The 25,670-nt window shown below is 46.7% G+C and overlaps 1 long non-coding RNA gene across 1 annotated transcript; it reads right to left on the minus strand.

Annotated features, from left to right (window-relative positions):
* Nucleotides 1-9,849: 9,849 nt before the first annotated feature.
* LOC117595323 lies at nt 9,850-11,697 on the minus strand. The gene is made up of 2 exons (XR_004576534.1): nt 11,520-11,697; nt 9,850-10,377 (listed from the first exon to the last, which is right to left on the minus strand). It is a non-coding gene; the product is annotated as an uncharacterized LOC117595323 (long non-coding RNA).
* Nucleotides 11,698-25,670: the final 13,973 nt, after the last annotated feature.

Below are 25,670 nucleotides of genomic sequence, written 5' to 3' on the forward strand. Positions count from 1 at the left end.
TCCTAACGACACACTTGCTTCTAGGGCCAGATGTATCTAATGCCACTCATCAGAGTAATGCCCTCACTGTTGAACAGACAATATTGCAAAACAAGTGTGCCTTGTTTTGCAATATTTTGCCAGTGGACATTTCATGTATTCCATCTGTGATGCTGAACATCTGAGTAATAATGCTGTTTGTCGTGCAGTTTGCAAGGTGGTACTTGCTCTCACTAAACTGCTGGATGCATTTGTTGTGTTCCCTGGCTTTTTACGCGTTCTAAAGATCAAATATAATTTTTATGCCATTGCAAGTAAATCGCAAAAAAATACTTGGTCTATTTTAACACTAGAACCGCCAGGCCTTTTTTCCCCCCTTTAACCGCCAGAGCCTAACGCCGTTTTGGCGTCATTAGCATATGAATCGTCCCTATTAGCATGGACATTCTCCTCCACAGCATCACCATCCAGCCAGAGCATCAGTTAATCTACTGGGTCGTCATCAAACTATATCAAATAGTCCAAAAAATCTTGAATTACAAAATATGTGTTTGTGTCAAAGGTCTCATCAGAAAAAAAACTACTACTTTTTTTTTTTTCTATAGGTGACATCAATAAGTTATTGCAAAACTGAGAGGAGTTAGTAGAAAAAGAGATTTCGTTGGAATTTTGTTTTGTGAATAATTCTTTAGCCTAATACATTTGGCTTCAATAAAATAATCAGAGAATATTCAATGAGAGACGATACGATGTGTGTGCAATTTAGTTTCTCTTTTCCTCCTAAAATAATATAGATTTACATTTTCGATTTACATTTGATGAGTTAGACTACACACTAAGCTGAATCTCCTACTTAAAAACGGTAACCCATGTGATAAGTAGCCTACATCATTTGTATTATGTTTCAATAATAGCCTAATTTAGTTTTCATTCATCTGGGAGTATCACACATTCATCCATTGACGTCATGCATTCAGCGAGGGGTGATTAGCGCCTGAGTACTATTTGGGTACCAACGCTAAGTGGTGTGGCCTTTTGGCGGATTAAGTCGGAAAACAGGGTAAAAAAAATGGTAAATCTTCTCTAAATAGTTTTCTGTTTGTCAGTTTAGAATTCCAATAAAGTAATTTACGCCTATTTAGCAAAAGTCATGGAAGAAGGAGGGTGTAGCTTTCAAAATGGCAGTTTTATTTTTATTACAAACTCAAACACCAATTGGCGTAGGCAAGATGACCACCTCTTGTCCTGTCCTGGCTATGCCCCGAGCCCAGCGCAGAGATGGCTAGGGGCACAGCCAGGACGTGACAGTACCCCCCCCCAAAGGCGCGGGCTCCCTACCGCAAGACCGGGACGACAAATCTGGGCAGGCGGAGGCTCAGCACCCGGAGCAGCCGGCACAGACCGGGGAGGCGGAGCCACAGGGACAGGCCGGGGAAGTGGAGGGCCAGGAGACGGGAGAGCCGGCGGAGGGACAGGAGCCGGCGGGAGAGCCGGCGGCGGGTCAGCAGCCGGCGGAGGAGCAGGAGCCGGGGGAGCCGGCGGAGAGTCAACACCTGGCGGAGGAGCAGGGGCCGACGGAATAGCCGGCGGAGGAATAGGAGCCGGTGGAGGAGCAGGAGCTGGCGGAGGAGCAGGAGCCGGCGGACGAGCAGGAGCCGGCGGAGGAGCAGGAGACGGGGGAGCCGGCGGAGGGCCAGCAGCCGGCGGAAGAGCCGGCAGAGGAATAGGAGCCGGTGGAGGAGCAGGAGCTGGCGGAGGAGCAGGAGCCGGCGGACGAGCAGGAGCCGGCGGAGGAGCAGGAGCCGGCGGAGGAGCAGGAGCCGGGGGAGCAGGAGCCGGGGGAGCAGGAGCCGGGGGAGCCGGCAGAGGAGTAGGAGCGGCGCTGGCTGCGGCTCCCAGGCAGCGGGGGGCGCTGGCGGCGGCTCCCAGGCAGCGGGGGGCGTTACCCCACCAGTCCCGAAAGCCCCACCAGTCCTCACTTCGCCCTACATCCGGGAAAGCCCCCCACTGGCCCCACAAGAAATTCTTGGGGCGGACACACGGAGGTTTACTTACGACACCTCTGTCGACGTCTCCTCCTGGGTGGACGCTGTGTTGGCCCGGTGTGCCGCAGGGGACGGTAGGGGTTCTCCTCCTCCTCCATGTCGCTGTCAGGCCAACCGAGGAGTTCCCCTACCGTCCATTTCTGCCGTGTCTCTTTGGGGTGGTTTATTCTGTCACGGTTGTGGTAGGAGAAGGACACAGGCGCAGAGTCGAGGTCATTCCAGTAATCCATGTTTTAACCATCCATGGTCGACGTCCGCGATATCGCCTTGACTGTTTGGAGACATTGGCTCGAGGGAGCGAGACACCCGTTTGTAGTCTGGACCGACCACCGTAACCTGGAGTACATCCGGGCGGCGAGGGGACTGAACCCTCGCCAGGCCAGGTGGGCGATGTTTTTTGCCCGGTTCGATTTCACGCTTTCATACGTTCCGGGTACGAAAAAGGCTAAGGCAGACGCGCTGTCTCGGTTGTACTGGGCCCACACGTCCCCTTCCACGGGTCACCCGGGCATAGACCGTACCGTGCGCTGCCTTACCGATAAGTACTAGTGGCCTGGTCTGGCCAAGGTTGTGAGGGCGTACGTGTCCTCCTGTTCGGTGTGCGCTCAGTGTAAGGCACCTAGACACCTTCCGGCGGGTAAGTTACATCCTTTGCCCGTTCCACAACAACCATGGTCTCACTTGTCCATTGTTTTTCGACCGATCTTCCCCCCTCACTAGGCAATACCACAGTCCTGGTTGTTGTGGATCGGTTTTCAAAGGCCTGTTGGTTCCTTCCTCTCCCTGGTCTCCCGACGGCTCTGCAGACCGCAGAGGCTTTGTTCACCCATGTTTTCCGGCACTACGGGGTGCCGGAGGACATTGTTTCTGACCGGGGCCCTCAGTTCACGTCTCGGGTCTGGAAGGCCTTTATGGGCCGGTTGGGGGTCTCGGTCAGCCTCACCTCCGGGTTCCACCCCGAAGCTAATGGGCAGGTGGAGCGTGTGAACCAAGACCTGGGGAGGTTCCTGCGGTCCTATTGCCAGGACCGGCCGGGGGAGTGGTCGGAGTTCCTGCCCTGGGCAGAGTATGCTCAGAATTCACTTCGCCACTCCTCCACGTCCTTGACTCCCTTTCAGTGTGTCCTGGGGTACCAACCGGTCTTAGTACCCTGGCAGAGCCAGCCCGAGACTGGGGTTCCGGCGGTGGACGACTGGTTCCGGCGCGCCGAGGACACCTGGTCTGTAGCACATCGGCACATCCGGTGCGCCGGGGTTCGCCAGAAGTCCGCTGCTGACCGCCGGCGTAACAACACCCCGGTCTACGCTGTGGGCGACAAGGTCTGGCTCTCGACCAGGAACCTCCCTCTCCGCCTGCCCTGCCGGAAGCTGGGCCCGCGGTTTGTAGGGCCGTTCAAAGTCCTGGGGAGAGTGAACGAGGTAACTTATAAATTACAATTTCCCCCTGATTACAGGATTAATGCCTCGTTCCATGTGTCTCTCCTCAGGCCGGTGGTGGCTGGTCCCCTCCAGCAGTCTGAGGTGCGGGAGGTCCCTCCGCCCCCTCTGGACATCGAGGGGGGCCCGGCGTACTCTGTCCGTTCCATCCTCGACTCGAGGCGCCGGGGGAGGGGCCTGCAGTACCTGGTGGAGTGGGAGGGGTACGGCCCAGAGGAGCGTTGCTGGGTGCCGGCAGTGGACATTCTTGATCCTGAGCTCCTCACCGACTTCTATCGTCGGCGCCCTGATCGTCCTGCGCGGCGTCCTCCGGGTCGGCCTCGGGGCCGGCGGGGGCGCGCTGCGGGAGCCGCGCGTCGAGGGGGGGGTACTGTAACGAGGACGCGCGTGGAGGACGCGCGCCACCCCCCCCAACGTGGTATTCGGCGCGCGTCGTCGCCGGTCCTCTAGCCACGCCGCTCCTCCTCCCACGGCACTGTCATGTCTTGTTATTGCACACACCTGGTGTCCATTCCCTCATTAGGTTGCCTATATTAGTTCCTGTGTTTCTGGGTGTCTTTGTGTGGTATTGTTCTATGTTTGGTGTTTGTAATTGCAAAGCTGTTGCACACTTTTGCGCTCTTGTTTTGTTATGCGTGCCATATTTTGCTATAAAGAAAGAAGAGTAACTACCTCCCTGCGTTTGGCTCCCTTATTCACGCACCTCGACACACCTGTGACAGTCAGATAAAAACCTGAGGTTTCCATGATTGTTGAAATCACTTGTGAAAAAACTCGCCCCAGTGGTAGATATTTTATCCTGTTGCGTCCAATGCTCCCGACTCTAGGACCCAGCTGTTGAACTTTTCTGGCCAGTTTTCCACCTGACAAATACTTGTGTCTCCTTTTACTTTTTTTTGTTTCAAAATCTCATCTACGTGAAAAACTTTGTCCTTATTTATCTACACTTTTTGAAGCTCTTGTTCATAAAAGGTACCCTATAGACTCATAATTGCTTAGCTTATAAACAGGCGGTATACGCGGTATGCATTCCGACACTGAAAGTAATTCGTCAGAGTAACCTTGTCCATATTTCTTAGCACAAACACCTTGCAACTCTGAGACACGCACAGTATCGACTTTTTTGAATTTAAAATCAATGGCTTTCTTTTTACAAAGGGGAAACCAACCGTAAAAATGTTTAAATACTTCAAGTGTTTTCTCGGCTTTTACCTGTAACGGTGTCATATATGCTCTTGTGTTAGCTGTTGTTATAACTTTTTACCCGGTCTTGAATCACGTCGACATAACGCCATGTGTTATGAGCTGTAAAATATCGCCACATCCTTTCCTTCAAAGTCCTCTTGGGTATTTCCCAGAAGGGCCTATTTCTGTCCACAGGGGATAATTCTAATAAAAACAAATTAAATCTAATACATTTTAGCACCACTAACTAGTATAAACAAAAACAAGCTTAGACTTTTTTTTATGGCTGCTCTTACTAATGATTTTAACACATTTCATTGGTGTTTTGTGGTACAATATCTGTGTTTTGGTGTTGTCCGCCACCAGAGTTTTCACGTCATGCCATATCTCAAACATTATTTATCACAAATTAATTAAAAAAAATATGAATATGAATTAAATGTTACCTGAACTAATAAACTACATGCACAGATTAAGCATATATATGCATTTTGTACTTTATTTTGCTTAATTTCTACATGTCCCATGGTTTACCAACACGCTCTGCATAAAGGCACTTTCCTACTGTTTTCTCATCAAAAGTTTATTTGGTAGCCATGGTAACCTAATATCATAGTGGAGCACATGGATTTCAAGCTGCAAGACTGATGCTTTGATGTCCAGAAAAGTAAGTAAATCTACTCTTTATTCTTTGTGTTGGGCATGTACACTTATTATGCGTCATTACCATATGTGTTGTATTTTTGTATTTCTAAAAAATTTTGGATTATTTGTATCACTTTAATAGTTAAAATGGTGTACATTACATGTAGACAGCTAGCTACATTTGCTTAGTCATCATCTTTGCTAGTAACGCTAGTCATTACCAGCACAAATGTCATTACCAGCACAGTCATTGCAAGCACATTACAGATTGTGCTGGTAATGACAGGTTGTGGTGGTGATGACGGCAGATACATTAAACATACTGTTCTTTAAATAATTTATGTTGAATACGTTATCTTAAATTAATTAATATACATTTACCAATCAAAAGTCACTATATTTTAAATTAAGTAATGCATTCATTTTTAAAATATAAAATTAATTCATTACAATTGTTGTGTTTTGGTGTGACATGGCTCCAAAAGCAGCTGCCCCAAGGTCCAAATCATACAGAAAACGTCTAAAAGATAATCCTGAGAAATATGCACAGTATCTGCAGTGTGAGAAAGAGAGATATCGTAGAAGAAGAGAAGCAGGAAAATTTAAATCTGTTTCGCTATTGAGCGCACGAGAACACAGATATGAAAAAAAGAGATGGAAAGTTAAGAAACAAAGGAAGAAAGCTAAGGATGTGCCAAATGCAAGGAATGAAAGAGGAGGTATGGCAGATTCTGTCCAAACCCCAAAGCAAAGAGGATGCAAAAAAGTCAACAGAAACAGAAGAAAGGTCTACCATGATCTTCAAAAGTCTCAAAAAAAGTTGGAAAATGCCTTGCAAAAGGTTGAGAAGTATAGGAAAAGGTTAGCTAGGCTGACTAAGAAGCATACCACTGAGCAGTCCCCAAGAACTAAAGCAAGAAAACAGATGAGGGGAGGACATGGTAATCTCAGGAAGACTCTTGTGTTCCATAACACATTAGTCTCACAGCTGTGACAAACCTACCATCAAAAGAAAATTAAAGGAAATCAAAGGTCATTGCTGGAAACATTTTGAAGAAGTACCGGTTAGTGTATGCGGCGCACAAAGAACTTGGAATATCCTACAAAACAATGAGAAAGAACATAATGACACCTGGTCTTCAGTATTCCAGAAAAAAAGCATAGTAATGTGCTGAGCAACACTACAAAAGAGAAGATTAAATAATTTTTGGAACGTGACAACAATTCGTGAGCTACTACAGGAAAGAAAGACACCAAAACTAGACAGAAATTAAAGAAGCGGAAGCGTTACCTCAGTGACTCTCTTTTCAGACTGTATCACAGTTTCAAGGAGGAATATCCCCAGGTGAAAATCCCCAGTCAATTCTGTGAGTACCGTCCTTTCTGGATCGTCAAACCCTCCATTCAAGACAGGGATACCTTTTTATGCAAGACCCATGCAAACATCCAACTCATGGCTGATAAGTTGCTTTATCTGAATGTAATTAGTAGCAACAGAATTGAAAACGTAATGCACTCACTATGTTGTGAAAGTCCAACTAAGGCCTGCATGTACAGAGAGTGTGGCCATTGCCAGGACAAAGAAGTACAAACTGCTGCATTTGAACCTGGCGAGCAAACACAGTGGATGGAATGGCTGAGCAAAACTGAAATCAGGGAGAAAAAGAAAGGTGGTGATAAGATGACATTCACTGCTCACTTAACAGTGAAGGAGCAAATCCAAGGAATGATTCAACACTTGTTGGAAAATTTCACAGCAGCACTCAAGAACAAGTTTGGCAAACATTCTTTTAACATTGCACATGAGTACTCAACCCTCAAAGCCCTGAAAATGTTCAAGAAAATGAGTTGATTCTCCATGTGGACTTTGCTGAAAATGATCAGTGCAAGTATTCGTCAGTAATACAAGCTGTACATTTTGGAGACTCTCATAAGCAAGTATCCCTACACACAGGAGTTGCTTATACGGTTGTTGGTGCTCAATCCTTCTGTTCAGTCTCTGTTTCAATGCGACATGATGCCTCAGCCATATGGACACATCTGACCCCTGTACTCTCTCACTTCAAAGAGCTCATCCCGTCTCTGAACACACTGCACATGATAAGTGATGGACCAACGACGCAGTATCGTTCAAAGAAGAACTTCTTCTGTCTCAGCTCTGTTCCATTTGAGCGAGGATTTAAAAAGGTCACATGGAATTTCCTAGAGGTAGGCCATGGAAAGGGTGCAGCTGATGGGGTTGGCGCAGCCTTAAAACGGAGGGCAGATGTTGTTGTTGCAGGTGGAACAGACATTCCAGATGCGAGGATGTTCTTTGAGAAGCTGATAGAAGAGAAGTAAAAAATCAAGCTCTTCTACATTACAGAACGTGAGATAGAAGAAAATGACAGATCTACACCAGACCAGCTTGAAACTGTATGTGGTTCAATGAAAATCCACCAGGTAAGCTTGAGCACACACCACACAAGCAGTACAACAGCCCAAAGTGTTGGTTTTCTTTTAGTTTATATTTGTGTTGTGTGAAATTATAATGACTGTGGTGCTTTTTGTTTGTAGATTTTTACCACCAAGTCCGGCCACATCAACTGGCGAATCCTAAGCTGTTTCTGCTCAGCTCCTGAAGATTGCCTCTGCTTTGCCCCTGAGTGTGTGGTCCTCAACAAAGCACAGAAAAAGAAAACCACTATGAAGACAGAGCCATGCCAAAGGATGTCTTTGGTGGGAGAATGGTGTGTGGTCTGTTACGATGGGGAGGCCTACCCATGTGTGGTCCAGGATGTAGATTATGAGTCTGTCCAGGTGAAAACAATGTGTATCATTGGGGTTAACCGTTTTTTTTGGCCTCTGAAAGACGACATCCTGTGGTACAGGCATGAAGATTTCCTGGGGCTCGTGCCAGAGCCAAAACCAGTCACCAAGAGACATATGATGCTTGATGTCTCTGTCTGGAATAAGTATCGTCCATGATGGATGAGAGGATGGAAGTTTGACAAGTTTTTGTCTGTTTTGTGGATTTGGTATCAATGACATGTTTGTGGTGTTTCATATTTTAATCAATTGTTGAACAAAAAGTTTAAGTAAACTGTCAGATTAGATTCTAGTTGTTTGGTATAGTTAATATGACTAATGTGTTATTTCAGCGTTTTACCTGTTCTTAACTGCCCTCCTGTTTCATGTTTTAATTTTTTTTAACATGGCTATGAAATGATTAAATAGTCTGTTTAGAAATATATTTATACTGAACCAATCCTGTTCAATCAGTGATTTGTCATCACCGCAACAAACTGTCATTACCAGAACTCCAATGTCACCACCATCACAATACATATTTTTGCCAATAAATTATGTATAAGTTACAAAAACATCCTACAATTATATATTTCTGACAATGTTGGACAGTCTAAATGATCACTGTATTAAAAAGTTTTGATATATGGCATTCACTTAAAATAAGCTTATATTCCAAGCCAGGGTAGATGGATGAATCAGAAATGTAGATGCTTTAATGATTATAATTCATCTTGCAAGTAAAAATCAACAATCCCATTAAGTTCAAGATAAAATAGATTCCATGTGAAACCACAAAGTGTTTTAAAAGCACTGATTTATCATTTAAGTTAAATTTTTTACATATATTTGATGATGTGATGGTAATGACACATTTACTTGACATAGTTAAGAAAATGGCAAAAAATCATAAATTCCCTTATCTTATGGTCTCAACCAATCTTGTAACGTCATTCCTGATTAATGGACTGATACTTTGATGTATACCAATTAGTCAAATTGTGAATTTTATTTTTCAAAATTGCAACAACCCAATTTGGCCCTTAATCTGAGAAATGCCCTGTTATAATGTTCAATAAAGGAAACTTTTAAGTCTGAACCCATAACAAAATGCATAATTTTGTGCTTGTTCATACATTTTTTGAATGTACGATTAAAGAACTCCTTTCCAGAGTCCGTTTGGACTTTCTTGGGAATTCCACTCTCTTTCAAAATAGATACTTTTGAGAAAATTTCTATTATCCTTAACATGTGGCGATTTCCATAATTTTTATCAGCAAAAGCTTGCTTATCACACAAGTCAGCCTGGAACTGGTCTGGAAAGTTTTTTCTCACTGGCTTATGGAGAGTATAAGCATCCTGGCCAGACAACCGATCAGTTACAGGTCCGTCACTTACACTACTTCCTGTTTCTTGCACAACAGCTCTGTGACGTTGCTCCTTTCCCCCAAAAGACCCCGGGTGAGCGGGATTTAAATTTATATTTTTCATTAGCTGCTCCATCCTCCAAATTATCGTTATTATGGTCATTTCAAAAGTATGTATCAGACACATATAGAAAAGGTTGAGGAGAATTTATTTTAAAAAATCTAATAACATGCTTACAATATCAATCAAGAGTTTAAAATCAATTTGCAATATCAATCAAGAGTTTAAAATCAATTTGCAATATCAATCAAGAGTTTAAAATCAATTTTCTCGTTTATATAATAATTAATGACTTTGACTACTTTGATTACATTTACAGGCTTATGGCTCTGTATTTTTAAAACACACAGATTGATTATATATACATACAAACAAATTAGATGATTCACATTACATGTCATCGGTGGTTCAAAGTTCAAAGTAAATACATAAAACTTTAGACAAATATTTTTGTAACAGTCCATCTACTTCTAACGATATCAAGCCATTTTTGAGTCATACAGACACGATCCAAGATTTCCTTCATTTGTTGCACACATTCAACCTTAACAAAAGTTTGGGATGTGTAGAGTGAAGAATTATTTAATTTCCTTTCAATAATTTGCAATATAAGATCTGTAATATTTCTCAAAATACATTTTTGAGTTGTTCTCTCAAATAACCTACATAAACAGTTACCCATTATACCAATTAAGGATTTCAGATTTTAGACAGTCTGACTGGGAGAGAAATCTTCAGGTATGTTCTGCCAGAAAAGAATGACTTCCATTACCAGGCCCTGGCTGTCTTTGTTCTTGCTCAGCAGCAAATCAAAGATCTTGTTCCAGGGTCATACTGATGGAGGTTGAATCTTTCAGCTCGTTTAGAAAAACCTAGGAAATTCCACGGACACGAGTTAATTAAAATTGAAGTCCCAAGGATTTCAGGGTTCTGGCCAACACGGGTATGAAACGGTCATCAAAATGGTTGATATAATAATACTTTTGACAATCATAGAGACACTGATGCTGCCGCTGACTTCCATGGCCTGTAAGACAACCGTGGCAGTTTTCTTTTTTGTGCTCCTCGAACACAGTCCCTAAAAGTGTTACAATGGAAGCCTTTATGGTGATCACAAAAGTCTGACTCAAACGTCGACTATCAAAAACGTCAGAATCCGGGGTATAGGAAGGCTGGTCAGGTGGTGGTGGTGGTGGTGGGGTATAGGAAGGCTGGTCAGGTGGTGGTGGTGGTGGTGGTGGGGTATAGGAAGGCAGGTCAGGTGGTGGTGGTGGGGTATAGGAAGGCAGGTCAGGTGGTGGTGGTGGGGTATAGGAAGGCAGGTCAGGTGGTGGTGGTGGTGGGGTATAGGAAGGCAGGTCAGGTGGTGGTGGGGTATAGGAAGGCAGGTCAGGTGGTGGTGGGGTATAGGAAGGCTGGTCAGGGGGTGGTGGTGGGGTATAGGAAGGCAGGTCAGGTGGTGGTGGTGGTGGGGTATAGGAAGGCAGGTCAGGTGGTGGTGGTGGTGGGGTATAGGAAGGCAGGTCAGGTGGTGGTGGTGGTGGTGGGGTATAGGAAGGCAGGTCAGGTGGTGGTGGTGGTGGGGTATAGGAAGGCAGGTCAGGTGGTGGTGGTGGTGGGGTATAGGAAGGCAGGTCAGGTGGTGGTGGTGGGTATCTTCATCAAGCAACGGTGTAAAAGATGTTTTAAGGCTGCTCATAATAGGCCTATAGGAGAGAGGTATTTTCCGACATTGTGATATAATGTGGGGGTTTAGGAAGCCATGGTGCTTTGAAACGTTCTACTTTAGCCCCGCCTTTTTATTGCTGCATAGATTCTTTGACCAGAGGGCGTGGCTTTTTAACCAATACATATCATTCCTGCTTCCATATACATCCTGGCTTTAGCTGGATCGTATTCATAACTATCGTCTGCAACAAACACTCTGCCATTGTTGACTTTGTACGTATAGCTCATCAATTCCCTGAAACAAGTCATTTTCCAGATCACCCCAGACGTTAACCGGAATCCTTACCTCAAACATTTTAACAATGTTTCCGTCGCTTATGTTCCTCGTGAGGGAAGAAAGCTCAACAAAACCAAATGGTTTTTTCTTCAGATTTTTACTGTGTGATGCATTGTCTCTGGAGCTCGGTACATCTTCCCAATCGATCTCCAAACCAGTGTCGATAGTGTAACCTCTCATGCCTGACTTTATTTCATGAACACATGGCGTAATACTTCCCAGTCAGTGATTTGGTACTCCACGCCACAGGTGTCATTTATATATTCAGCTCCTGCATGGCTAAAATGTACAACTTCACTTTAGAAGCCGGATAATCAAACGCAAAGCCGACCATTTTTCCATCCGCCATGTCATGCTGATCCATCAGTGCTCATTTGCATAAATATTTCGAAAAATAGATTCGCCATAATCGTCCGATTACAATGGTATATTATTTGTAGCCACTTTCCTGAAGCGTTCCGTGCATAATTGGGGTTTTCCGTGTATAATATGGGTTGTATAGTTGTATAGTTTGGGTTGCTATGAGAACTTTTCACCAGGCAACGACATTGCCTATTCATCTTAGAAAGGCTCATTTGTACATCAGAATAAATATTACAAGCGTGTACATCACTATATATGATGTTTTGAACCATAAAACATCGTTTGTATTATATATAAGATATAAAAATAAATATTTAGTCAAAATAGTATGGGGATGTTCTTAAATTTTTGGGAAGAAGTTGGTAATTTTTCTGAGTTTATATAATATATAAGTCCAAACGTAACTAGCGATCTAGTGCTGTTTTGTGTCATTACAAGTAAAGGAACCGTTTTATTGCTTTATAATCTTTCATGTTATAGTGTTTCATTTCTAGGTTGAAGAACCACATTTTTTGGGGGTGCCTATATTTTTTACCTTCTATTATATAATGATTTCATTTTTTTCAACCCAATTACAGTGTAATTTGATAGTAAAGGCATGAAAGTATGAGTAAATACCATTGACACAAAATCTCATAATGCTTTAAAAAAAAAAATCTTGATGCTGAATGGCAGAAATGTTTTCCGAAAACAATTTTTTTGCCTTTCAAACAGATGAGTTTTATAAATAGTGACCCAGAAGTCTGTTTTTATGTGTTTATGCCCCATAGGCTACCAAGGGTTTTAATGAAGAAAAAACCAGGGAACAGGGAACTTAAATAGGGTCCCCAATTGGAGGCAACGACCGACACCTGCCTCCAATTGGGGAGACCAAAAGGATTGGAGGTGGCTAGATGCCACCTCCTGTCCTGTCCTGGCTATGCCCCGAGCCCAGCGCAGAGATGGCTAGGGGCACAGCCAGGACGTGACATCCCTAGACATGTGAAACGTTGGGAGAGCTCATCTCATCTTCATCCGGTATCGGGCAGCAGCTCCAGCAGGGGACCCCAAACTTCCCGAGCCACATTTGCCAGCTCTGACTGGGGGATACCGAGGCGTTCCCAGGCCAGTGTCGAAATATAATCTCCCCACCTAGTCCTGGGCCTACCCCGAGGTCTCCTCCCAGCTGGACGTGCCTGGAACACCTCCCTAGGGAGACGTCCTGGGGGCATCCTTACCAGATGCCCAAACCAACTCAACTGGCTCCTTTCGACGCAAAGGAGCAGCGGCTCTACTCCGAGTTCCTCACGGATGGCTGAGCTTCTCAACCTTTGGGAGAGCTGTTTGTTTCAAATGGCTGTTAAGCTCCGGGGAAACGGTTAGGGTGAGCCCTCCCCTAGAAGGAATGCAATGTGTGTACTGAAAACAGGATTTAAAGCACCTTTTTTTCCATTCCTGAAAGTTAAACAAACATTCTTCAAACATTGTATTCCCAGGGACATTGTTTGTCCTTTATCTCTTATTTAAAGTTCTGTCAGTATTTTTGCAATTGGGCATCTTGTCATTCTGGTTTGTTTTAAGTAGCTCCTGTATTTATCCAATCATGTAGTTGTTGTGTAACAAGACAATTGAGACATTGAACTACAGCACCAGGTGATGAGTAATGTTTTATATTACTACCGGGGTCACTAAGGGGAAGTCAAACAACATATTGGATATAGTGAGTGAAGTTCTCCAGCTTTATTTCTTTATCTTAATTTTGTCTTGACTGTGGTTGTTAAAGTTTTGTATTTGTATTATTTGTTCTTAACTTCCCTCGTATCCCCTTGTTTCTTAATATACAGCTCTGGAAAAAATTAAGAAACCACTGCACCTTTTTCTTTCCTTTCCAAAAAAGGAAAAAAGGTAAATTTTGAGTGAGGAACAGGAGCGTTCAATTTGCATTGGTCTCTTAATTTTAACTCATATGTTCCTCACTCAAAACCTTTCTTTTTGACTTTTTTGGAAAGGAAAGACTAAGATGCAGTGGTCTCTTATTTTTTCCAGTGTCACGGTCGTGGGGTGGAAAGGACACAGGCGCAGAGTAGAGGTAGGGAAGGTAATCCATGTTTAATCAAACAAAAGAAAGAAGGACTCCAACAAACAAAAAGGCAGCAACCAGTGACGTGGGTCTTCCTTACACAGGATACACAAAACCAAAATGAACCACGCCTTGGGGCCTACAAACTAAACTTAAATAGGGTCCCCAATTGGAGGCAATGACTAACACCTGCCTCCAATTGGGGAAACCAAAAAAAGGAGTAGAGGTGGCTAAAGGCCACCTCCTGTCCTGGCTATGCCCCGAGCCCAGCGCAGAGATGGCTAGGGGCACAGCCAGGACGTGACAGTACCCCCCCCCAAAGGCGCGGGCTCCCGACCGCAAGACCGGGACGACCACACCCGGACCGGCGGAGGCTCAGCGCCCGGAGCCGCCGGCACAGGCCGGGGAGGCGGAGCCGCAGGGACAGGCCAGGGAGGCAGAGGGTCAGGAGACGGGAGAGCCGGCGGAGGGACAGGAACCGGCGGGAGAGCCGGCGGAGGAGCAGGAGATGGGGAAACCGGCGGAGGGTCAGGAGCCGGCGGAAGAGCCGGCGGAGGAGTAGGAGCCGGCGGAGGCGGCGGAGGGTCCGGAGCCGGCGGGAGAGCCGGCGGAGGAGTAGGAGACGGGGGAGCCGGCGGGGGAATAGGAGCCGGCGGAGGGTCCAGAGCCGGCGGAAGAGCCGGCGGAGGAGCAGGAGATGGGGAAACCGGCGGAGGGTCAGGAGCCGGCGGAAGAGCCGGCGGAGGAGTAGGAGCCGGCGGAGGAGCAGGAGACGGGGGAGCCGGCGGGGGAATAGGAGCCGGTGGAGGAGCAGGAGCCGGGGGAGCCGGCGGAGGGTCCGGAGCCGGCGGAAGAGCCGGCGGAGGAGTAGGAGCCGGGGGAGCCGGCGGAGGAATAGGAGACGGGGAAACCGGTGGAGGGTCAGGAGCCGGCGGAAGAGCCGGCGGAGGAGTAGGAGCCGGCGGAGGAGCAGGAGCCGGTGGAGGAGCAGGAGCCGGGGGAGCCGGCGGAGGGTCCGGAACCGGCGGAAGGGCCGGCGGTGGGTCCGGAGCCGGCGGAAGAGTCGGCGGAAGAGCCGGCGGAGGGTCCGGAGCCGGCGGAAGAGCCGGCGGAGGAGTAGGAGCCGGGGGAGCTGGCGGAGGAATAGGAGCAGGCAGAGGAATAGGAGACGGGGGAGCCGGCGGGGGAATAGGAGCCGGTGGAGGAGCAGGAGCCGGGGAAGCCGGGGAAGCCGGCGGAGGGTCCGGAGCCGGCGGGAGAGCCGGCGGAGGAGTAGGAGCCGGTGGAGCCGGCGGAGGAATAGGAGGAGCAGGAGCCGGGGGAGCCGGCGGAGGGTTGACGGCCGGCGGGGGAGCAGGAGCCGGCGGAGGAGCAGGAGACGGGGGAGCCGGCGGGGGAATAGGAGCCGGTGGAGGAGCAGGAGCCGGGGGAGCCGGCGGAGGGTCAGAACCCTGTGGGAGAGCCGGCGAAGGAGCCGGAGACAGGGAAGCCGGCGGAGGTTCAGGGAGAGCCGGGACAGGCGAGGGCGCCGCTGAGGCCGGGACAGGCGAGGGCGCCGCTGAGGCCGGGACAGGCGAGGGCGCCGCTGAGGCCGGGACAGGCGAGGGCGCCGCTGAGGCCGGGACAGGCGAGGGCGCCGTAGGACGATGCGGGGGCTCCTGGGCAGGTGAAGGCGCTGCGGGACAAGGCGGCCAGTCCACCGCGGGCTCGGGCGGCGGCCAGTCATCCGCGGGCCCGGGCGGCGGCGGCGGCCAGTCATCCGCGGGCCCGGGCGGCGGCGGCGGCCAGTCATCCGCGGGCCCGGGCGGCGGCGGCCAGTCATCCGCGGGCCCGGGCGGCGGCGGCCAGTCATCCGCGGGCCCGGGCGGCGGCGGCCAGTCATCCGCGGGCCCGGGCGGCGGCCAGTCCACGGCGGGTCCTGGCGGCGGCGAAAACAGGGCAGCGGGAGGAGCTGGCGGCTGAGGCCACTGGGCAGCGGGTGGAGCTGGCGGCTGAGGCCACTGGGCAGCGGGTGGAGCTGGCGGCTGAGGCCACTGGGCAGCGGGTGGAGCTGGCGGCTGAGGCCACTGGGCAGCGGGTGGAGCTGGCGGCGGAGGCCACTGGGCAGCGGGAGGAGCTGGCGGCTGCGGCCACTGGGCAGGCGGCGGCCAGTCATTCGCGGCCTCGGGCGGCCAGTCAACCGCTGGCTCGGGCGGCGGCGGCCAGTCATCCACGGCCCCGGGCGGCGGCGACCAGTCATCCGCTGGCTCGGGCGGCGGCGGCCAGTCATCCGCGGGCCCGGGCGGCGGCGGCGGCCAGTCATCCGCGGGCCCGGGCGGCGGCGGCCAGTCATCCGCGGGCCCGGGCGGCGGCGGCCAGTCATCCGCGGACCCGGGCGGCGGCGGCCAGTCATCCGCGGGCCCGGGCGGCGGCGGCCAGTCATCCGCGGGCCCGGGCGGCGGCGGCCAGTCATCCGCGGGCCCGGGCGGCGGCGGCCAGTCATCCGCGGGCCCGGGCGGCGGCCAGTCCACGGCGGGTCCTGGCGGCGGCGAAAACAGGGCAGCGGGAGGAGCTGGCGGCTGAGGCCACTGGGCAGCGGGTGGAGCTGGCGGCTGAGGCCACTGGGCAGCGGGTGGAGCTGGCGGCTGAGGCCACTGGGCAGCGGGTGGAGCTGGCGGCTGAGGCCACTGGGCAGCGGGTGGAGCTGGCGGCTGAGGCCACTGGGCAGCGGGTGGAGCTGGCGGCGGAGGCCACTGGGCAGCGGGGGGCGCTGGCAGCGCTGACTGCGTCTCCCAGGCAGCGGGGAACGCTGGCTGCGGCTCCCAAGCAGCGGGGGGCGCTGGCTGCGGCTCCCAAGCAGCGGGGAACGCTGGCTGCGGCTCCCAAGCAGCGGGGGGCGCTGGCTGCGGCTCCCAAGCAGCGGGGGACGCTGGCTGCGGCTCCCAAGCAGCGGGGAGCGCTGGCTGCGGCTCCCAGGCAGCGGGGGACGCTGGCTGCGGCTCCCGGGCAGCAGGGGGCGCTGGCGGCGCTGGCTGCGGCTTCCGGGCAGCGGGGGGCGCAGGCTGCGGCTTCCGGGCAGCGGGGGGCGCAGGCTGCGGCTTCCGGGCAGCGGGGGGCGCAGGCTGCGGCTCCCGGGCAGCGGGGGGCGCTGGCTGCGGCTCCCGGGCAGTGTGGGGCGCTGGCGGCGCCGGCTGCGGCTCCCGGGCAGCAGGGGGCGCTGGCTGCGAGAACCGGTACGGCGGGTCCCGATAGCCCCACCAGTCCTCACATCTCCCAACATCAGGGAAAGCCCTCATAGGCCCCCCCGGCGTTGTTGCCCGACGCCTAGGAGCTGGCACCGGGCAGGGCTGGGGCACCTGGACTACCCCACACGTGAGCACGGGTGGCACGGCCGCGTCCTTCCATTCCGCCTGCCCCCACAGCACCCCGCCAAGAAATTCTTGGGGCGGACACACGGAGGTTTGCTTACGTCGCCTCCGTCGACGTCTCCTCCGGGGTGGATGCTGTGGAGGCCCGGTGTGCCGCAGAGGACAGTAGGGGTTCTCCTCCTCCTCGGTGTCGCTGTCCGGCCAACCGAGGAGTTCCCCTACCGTCCATTTCTGCTGTGTCTCTTGGTGGTGGTTCATTCTGTCACGGTCGTGGGGTGGAAAGGACACAGGCGCAGAGTAGAGGTAGGGAAGGTAATCCATGTTTAATCAAACAAAAGAAAGAAGGACTCCAACAAACAAAAAGGCAGCAACCAGTGACGTGGGTCTTCCTTACACAGGATACACAAAACCAAAATGAACCACGCCTTGGGGCCTACAAACTAAACTTAAATAGGGTCCCCAATTGGAGGCAATGACTAACACCTGCCTCCAATTGGGGAAACCAAAAAAAGGAGTAGAGGTGGCTAAAGGCCACCTCCTGTCCTGTCCTGGCTATGCCCCGAGCCCAGCGCAGAGATGGCTAGGGGCACAGCCAGGACGTGACATCCAGAGATGTATATCTTTAGTTTTTGGCGACTATGTCTCTGACATTTTTTTTCCCTCTATTGTAGACAGTGAACCAGTCCTGATTTTTATGATGGCATTATCACATCACAACAGATTTCAGGTGTTGACCTCAAATCAATGCAGTTGGTGAGTCCCATGACAATACATCTCTTTTAGGGTTCGAGGTCCCAGTACCCAAGGCCCCTTGTCCACCCACTATGGACCAAAATTTATTTTAAGGGTTTGAGGTCCCAATACCCAAGGTTTGAGGTCCCAGTACCCTGTCCAGCCATTATTGACCAAAGGGATTTTGAACTACTACAGGCTATCCACCTTTCAGAGATTTTGGCCAACTCCAAAATTAGAGGGTCATCTTCACCAAGTTTGGTTAACAAACTTGCAGCATTTATCAGACCTCTGAATTTAACCACCACAGAGGGTAAAACAAAATACATGGCTGTGGAGGGAAACTGTCTATTTTGACAGAACATTACAATGTCCTCTGGTTTGGAGGAGGTTAATGGTTTGGATATGACAGCCTTTAATGGGGCAATAAGTTGGAGCAACATTAGGTACAAATGATGGTTTACCAGCTCCTCTGTAAATATGTTAATATTGTCTGGATTGGGGGAGTTGGAAACATATGCCCATGTACTGGCCCGCCTGGCTAAGGTTGTTTTAAGACAGAGCAAGACCCAGCGTCCTGGCAATCCTGATAGCCCTCAAATTGACCAACATTTGAGAATTTCTCAACATTTATAATAGGTTATATTCGACTTACCCCATTTAAAACCCCACTGAAGACATTGACTTGTAAACATCACAGGTAAATCAGGTGACTGCAGTTACATAACCGCAGAATCATCAGTAGATTTCTAATCTGGGTCTCCATATTTGAAAGGTAACTTACAGCTGTAGTACAACCTGGCTGTGATTTGATTCTCTCTGCTTCCCTTACAATGTAGTACAACCTGACTGTGATTTGATTCTCTCTGCTTCCCTTACAATGTACTACAACCTGACTGTGATTTGATTCTCTGCTTCCCTTACAATGTAGTACAACCCGACTGTGATTTGATTCTCTCTGCTTCCCTCACAATGTAGTACAACCTGGCTGTGATTTGATTCTCTGCTTCCCTTACAATGTACTACAACCTGGCTGTGATTTGATTCTCTCCCATTCCCCTCCAGATTTAATTTAATCGTAACAGTATGGAGTGGTGCAGCAGCCCTAGGTGGGTTTGAAAAAAACACACAGGATTGGACAGAACATTATGGAAAGTGTTCTTAGAACAGAAAAACTTGTTGAACAGAATAACTCCAAATCAATGCTGTATCAGCGCTGTATCAGGGAACTTCACACTGTGTTGTGGGAACAACTCTCCGTGCAACAGTGTTGCACTGATGAGGTGCTGGGTGAAGGAGAACCTCTCCTTGGCATGAATCAGGATGGTATCACATACCTTTAAAAGGTACATCCTCAGCTTTAATTAGCAATAAAGCTATTTTGATGCAAGTGATCCTGACTGAACACATGCCTAAGTCCAAGTCAAGTATATGATTACTAAGGTGCTGATTGTTCAGGGTTTTTGGTTTTGGCTACATACTACCAGGCCTGAAAAAAAAGTTATAGGGGAAACACTGACAATTACATCACAACTTACCTCTGTAGCCAACCTCTGTTGTTCTCCTGGTCCCAGCATCCTCCGTCGCTTTATGGGCTCAGTTTTTTTAAAAGTTTAATCTGGTTCAGAATGATCCGGATTTGGATATCCCATCTTTGGCTATCAAGGATTAAGTAATCCATCTTTTTTCCATGCCAGTTTTTCAAAGCAACATTGGATTGGATCACCCTGATCCAGAAACAAACTTTTCAAGATTACCAAATCCGGATTACCTGTGCTCTAAATGGGACTACATATCACAATATAGGCTACTAGCTATGTAAAGAACTGCAGGTTGAATACCCAGCATGAGGACACTTCAAGTGTATTTTAAGACACAGAAAACAGCGCAATAAAAGGGTAAAATAATCCCCTTCCATTTTCAATTTCTTTTAAACAGTCAGTCTCCTCATCTGATCCCCCAACAAATAAATAAAACAAACAAATATACATTGTGGATATTTTGAAAAAATGTTTTAAATCATGAAAAAGGCTAAATGTCCAATAGTTAACAGAATAAGGAATGCCCATGCCATGGGGCATGGGCAAAAAAGTAAATTTCCGCTTAAAATGATGTACACAAATCTAAATGCTTGGAGCTCATGACCTGAATATAGTAGAAACATATGTTTGGTTCCATTTGAAACGAGAAAAACTCTGTACAAGAAACACTCTGTAGTTTGTAGGAATTATAAATTAATGCAGGAAAGTATAACACAATAGATTTGGCAGAAGATAAAACAAAGCAAAAACGTGTTTCTTGTAAATATGTTTGAACTGCAGTGGTGAACTCCAAACATGTAAAGGTAATTAAAAATAAGGGTTACACACACCCAGGAATGTTATACATAAAGGTACTAACAGGAGGCGTGACAAGAGGGCAGATCCAATGCCTCCTTACACATAGATAAACTTTTTACAATGGGCCAAGTTAGCAGCCAACACTGATCTAACATCATATGTGGTGTTTGTATCATATGTGGTGATCTAACATCATATGTGGTGATCTAACAACATATGTGGTGATCTAACATCATATGTGGTGTTTGTATCATATGTGGTGATCTAACATCATATGTGGTGATCTAACATCTTATGTGGTGTTTGTATCATATGTGGTGATCTAACATCATATGTGGTGATCTAACATCATATGTGGTGTTTGTATCATATGTGGTGATCTAACATCATATGTGGTGATCTAACATCATATGTGGTGATCTAACATCATATGTACAAACACCACTGTCAACAGACAAAGTGGAAACAATGCTATTTAGACACCATATACATTTACACTTTTTAGATTGTTCTAATGATTCCATGTGCCACATCCGTGTCTTTCTGTACTGTCTTTTCTCAGTGGTAAGCAAACAGTTGGCAGGAGTAGAATGGAAAAGAGTAGCCCAGCTAACACATTACGTAACCACGACCAACAGTGACGTTATGGATTGGTAATGTCATGACATTACCTTCTCAAAACGTTGTGGCGACGTAATCCAAAGGTAATTGCATGACCAGATAATTGGTAATCTTCCTTACCTCCTCAGCACGTCGCAGTAGTGTAATTACACAACGTACTGACAAGGTAACTACTTACATACCAGTTTGGTAACGATCCTACATAACTCCAATGTTATCTGAAGGAAATTAATGACCACATAAATGGTAATCTTACTTACCGCCTGCGTTTTGCTGCTGGTGGGCCGCCGGCGGCTATAATGTCCTACAGCAGTGTCTCCCAACCTTTTTCAGTTACTGTACCCCCAAAATGTTTTTGCATTGCTTTCAGTACCCCTGAAGTACCCCCTCATGTTAATTTCACTAGTAAGCCTATGGTGTCATGAGTGTTATTAAGTACCCCCTGTGGAGAGGCCAAGTACCCCCAGGGGTTCCAGTACCCCTGGTTGGGAACCACTGTCCTACAGCCAGTTGGCCACAAGCTTTTGCCGCTTTTATCCTGATCTCAATTTGCATAAGCTAATTTGGATCTCGGGTGGCTTTCCACCAGCGGCCCGAATGTTTTACGCTGGTGGCTAGCCGCCGAAGAGAGGGCGTGCGCTGTGATCTGCTGTATCTGCTTGTGTTGCCATTTTCTTCCAGCAGAGATGCTATTGTACCCATTTTATTCTTGTACTGATTATTTGTATTAACTTTATTTTAATATTGTTAAATCTTAGTGTAAATAATTTTGGTCAACATTGGTAGTTTAAAAAATAAAATTGACTTTGCCTTTTGCACTATTGCTTGTGTAAAGGACCTTTTTGTAGACATGTACAGTTAATACATAGAAACAGCCGTCTCTCGCCATTGCTTACCATAGTTTTTTTCCCCGAACTAATGGCCATTTTCCCTGCATGGTACCGGCTCAACTACTCCCCAATAGCCTCAACTTTAACCGCTTCATGGGGGACAGTTCTTTATTGTGTTTAAAAACCGCTGTGACCGAAGATGGCAGTGTAGCGAATGTGAATTGCACTTAAGGCAAGACAATCGCCATTTTGGAAGCTTGGAATCCCACATTCTAGTAATGTGAAAACCGGTTCTTTTCCTGAACTTGGTTCTTTAAATCTCGTTCAGGAAAAGGAACAACTATTTTTGCGATGTGTAAGGTGTGTTAGGTATAAGCTATATGCTCTGAATTGGGCAATACAACATGTGGACAAATGACATTGTTTTACTACAATTTGATGAACTACCAAAACAAATCGAAGATCAAAAACATTTTTGACATCGGACTGAAAATTAACAGAACTTACATAACCATGGTAAGTTCTGTTCTGCGTTATTTTAAATAACTAAGTGTTGTTAGATTACTGAGTAAGAGCATAATGATTTTGTATTAAACAAGGACTGTTTGCAATATTCTATTAACATTCAAATTCTTTAGTCAAGTTACTAGTAGCTGAACGTAAGTTCTAAACCATTGGCAGGAAAACAAGTTATAGAAACTGAGCTTGAAGAAAATGCTTAACTTGTTTTAGCTCCGCACATGAAGGTAAGAATGAACATTGCTAGGAGTTGCCCATGTGACTGACATAGGCTCTATGGACAGGCCCATTGACCACAGGTTGGAACATATCATACAAGGTAGGATAAAACATTCTTATTGGAGGGTATTTGACTGTGGAATGGTTGGTTTTGACCACTGACCTCCTCCTATGTATCCTAGCATAAAAGACAGTGTTGCCTCTGTAATTATTGGAGAGAAAATGAAAGAACTATGCAAGGTCAACATCCTAGCCTCATGCTGAATAAAGATGGCTCCCCTGACTTCCGGTTGCATTTATTTTGTTCGTGGATCAAAACTGGACAGAATCTAACATTAGTAAAACATTTTAGTCAGTTTAACTGTATCAATTTCATTCACAAATGGCCAATTAACTTTTAAAATGGCCAGTGGTAAAAGAGGATTTGTTTAGGGTAGAGACAAGAGGCTATACTGACACCCAAGTACATCTCCATGGTGTAGTGGTTAACGACACAGCCTTTCACGTGGGCGACCCGGGTCAGAATCTCAACATTTTCATAATTCTGCGATGCCATGAGGGTTGTTGTTTTTTTGTATTTTTATTGCACTATATTCATGATTTGGATATGCCAAGCACAAAGAGGGACTGATCGAATAGCTAATAGAAAGGTGATATAGAAATAAGGTTCCGCGAGTCAATAGTTAAATCCCAAAAAGTCTGATAGATAGCCTATTTAAATGCAATTGCTTATAAAAATGAAATGACCCTCCGTAGCTTAATAAAAAACTGTAAACCATCCCCAAGACTGACATTTTAAAGCATGACCCTCCCCATTTCCCTATGTTTTGCATCAAGTTAAATCCCGATCTATCCCTTAGGACTGATAATGTTACCTTTTTTGGACTGAAATCATATGTGAATTTTAGAAAAGGTAAACTTGTGTAAACATAAACTTGTTTAGCTCTTTTGGTGTATTGTTCCAATTTGTCATCAATGTCCTTTCATAATAAACTTTTTGGTGATGGGTGCTGTTTCAAAACTGACTACAGTGTTGTTAACTATTGATTATGTTAAGCTGCTGTTGCCACTAAGTATGTGTATAGTATATACCTTCTGAATGTGGATGTGACTTATTCACTCTGAAGGCATGTGAATTAAATGTGTCAGTGCATTCTAGAACCCACTTTGAGACACTCTGAAACACTTTGGGCTTTTAGCCTTAATGAACTGTACTTAGTAGATGCATCCATTCACATTCACTAACGCATTACCTCATTTTAAGAACATTTAATTCTGAATATGCTGAAATCTAATATTCTGTGCTCATTCATTTAACCATTTACAGGTACATAACACATCACAAAACTACTGCATGGGAGTGACTCATCATGGTTTTTATTTAAACTAAAATGTGAAAACAATCAGTGCTTGTGCCCTGGGATCTTGTAGCACCATTGATTTCACTTGATGCTGCAATTGTGTTAAGAGGTCCATGTTTTAACCCCGTCTTTTTCTAACACAAGGTGACCGTCATTAGTATGGGTCAAGCGCAGACGGCTGCATTCAGCAGAATCGTGGGTATTGGTATGCCATACAGCTTTGCTCTTTGAGTACATAACCAAGTTGCCATCATGTTGCATTATTATACGTTCTCCATCTTTTTTATATGTGTTTGAAGCCCAGACGGGTTCCCACTTGTAGACAACAAAGTTGCTGTCCTCCTGTAAAATAAAACACAGAATTAAAATGGGGTTGTTTCAACGATTAGGTGCCTTTTTAGTCGTGTATCTTTCACCAATTGTGTCCAGTCTGTCGACTTTACAAAACTGTTAAATTAGTAACAGTGTTGACCTGTTCCTAAAAAAAGTTTTTTGTTGGAGAGACTGGTGTTTTTTTTGTGTGCAACAAGGATTGGCATTTGAAAGCAGGCCATGGCTGGGGATCCAATGTTTTGGGACCTTCAGTCTGCCAGACAAAAAGATCTAGAATCCCTCAAAGCCTCTGTGCCAGTGTTAATTCTCCATGCAAAAAATGTGTTCTACTCTAACAGGTTTAATTAATCAAGTTAAATTAATAGTTAATAAAGGTACACAGTCAGTTGTGAATGGTAATTCTTCTAGCCTTATCAGTGAAATATCAAAAATGTTTGGGAATATTTAAAATCAGCCCTAAACATGAAGAGTTTTGTGGTTGATAAAGATATTTTATAACAAGACCTGAAAGACTGCTTTGTATGTCCCCCACATGTAGCTCTTGTCCGATGCTGATGGAGTTCTTCATGATTCTGTAAGAAGAGACTCAGACATTTTATGTAATGTTTTAATCAAAACTAATTTGTAATAATAAGAAAGTAGTGGTCAGGGATCAGAACACCTTTGCAAGTAAAAGAAGAAAATATGTAATAAATGAGCAGTGATTTCTGCTCTGCTTGTCAGCAGAGTTAAATGTCGCCAATTTGAGACATTGCTTGGTTGTTTTGTGTAAATTCGTAATATATGTACATTTTAGTAGCATTCGTAAAATATCATACATTTTCATAAGCATTCGTTTGTCTAGTGATCGTAGCATATGATACGTTTTAGAAGTGTTTGTAACCAATGTTACTTTTTAGCCAATTTGTAATATATTATATGTTTTAGTAGCTCATTGTAATGTTACCAAATGTAACGAAACACATCATATGAAATCGGGTGCCATAGATTTACGTTTTTATGTATTTCAATGAGACCAGGTTGGTCACTCGTACCTAGACGTTCTAATGATGCGTTCTAACGATACGTTCTAATCACACCACTGTGATCGTATGAGTCAATGAATCATCGACTTTAGTTTTTGTTGGTTAATCAAGCTAAACATGTGCATAATTAATGTGTTAATTTAATTCAGTCCATAGTTGCTTCAGAAACTGATATAGCCTAAATTAACTCATTTACCATCATTCTTGGTTAGACAATTGATTGAATACTGACTAGTATTGTAGACTTTACCTCTGAGATCACCTGATTAACTTAACTCCTTTTACTTATCAGTTGTCAGTTTTGATCAGGTGATGGCGCCAAGTATCTTTCTGTTGCCATTTAGCAGTTCCTTCAGCTTAACAAAATCTGTAGCCACGCTTTTTTAGGCCCGCTTCACTCACCAAGCCTGAG

This window comes from Esox lucius, chromosome 11 (assembly GCF_011004845.1).
Source record: "Esox lucius isolate fEsoLuc1 chromosome 11, fEsoLuc1.pri, whole genome shotgun sequence".
NCBI lineage: Eukaryota > Metazoa > Chordata > Actinopteri > Esociformes > Esocidae > Esox > Esox lucius.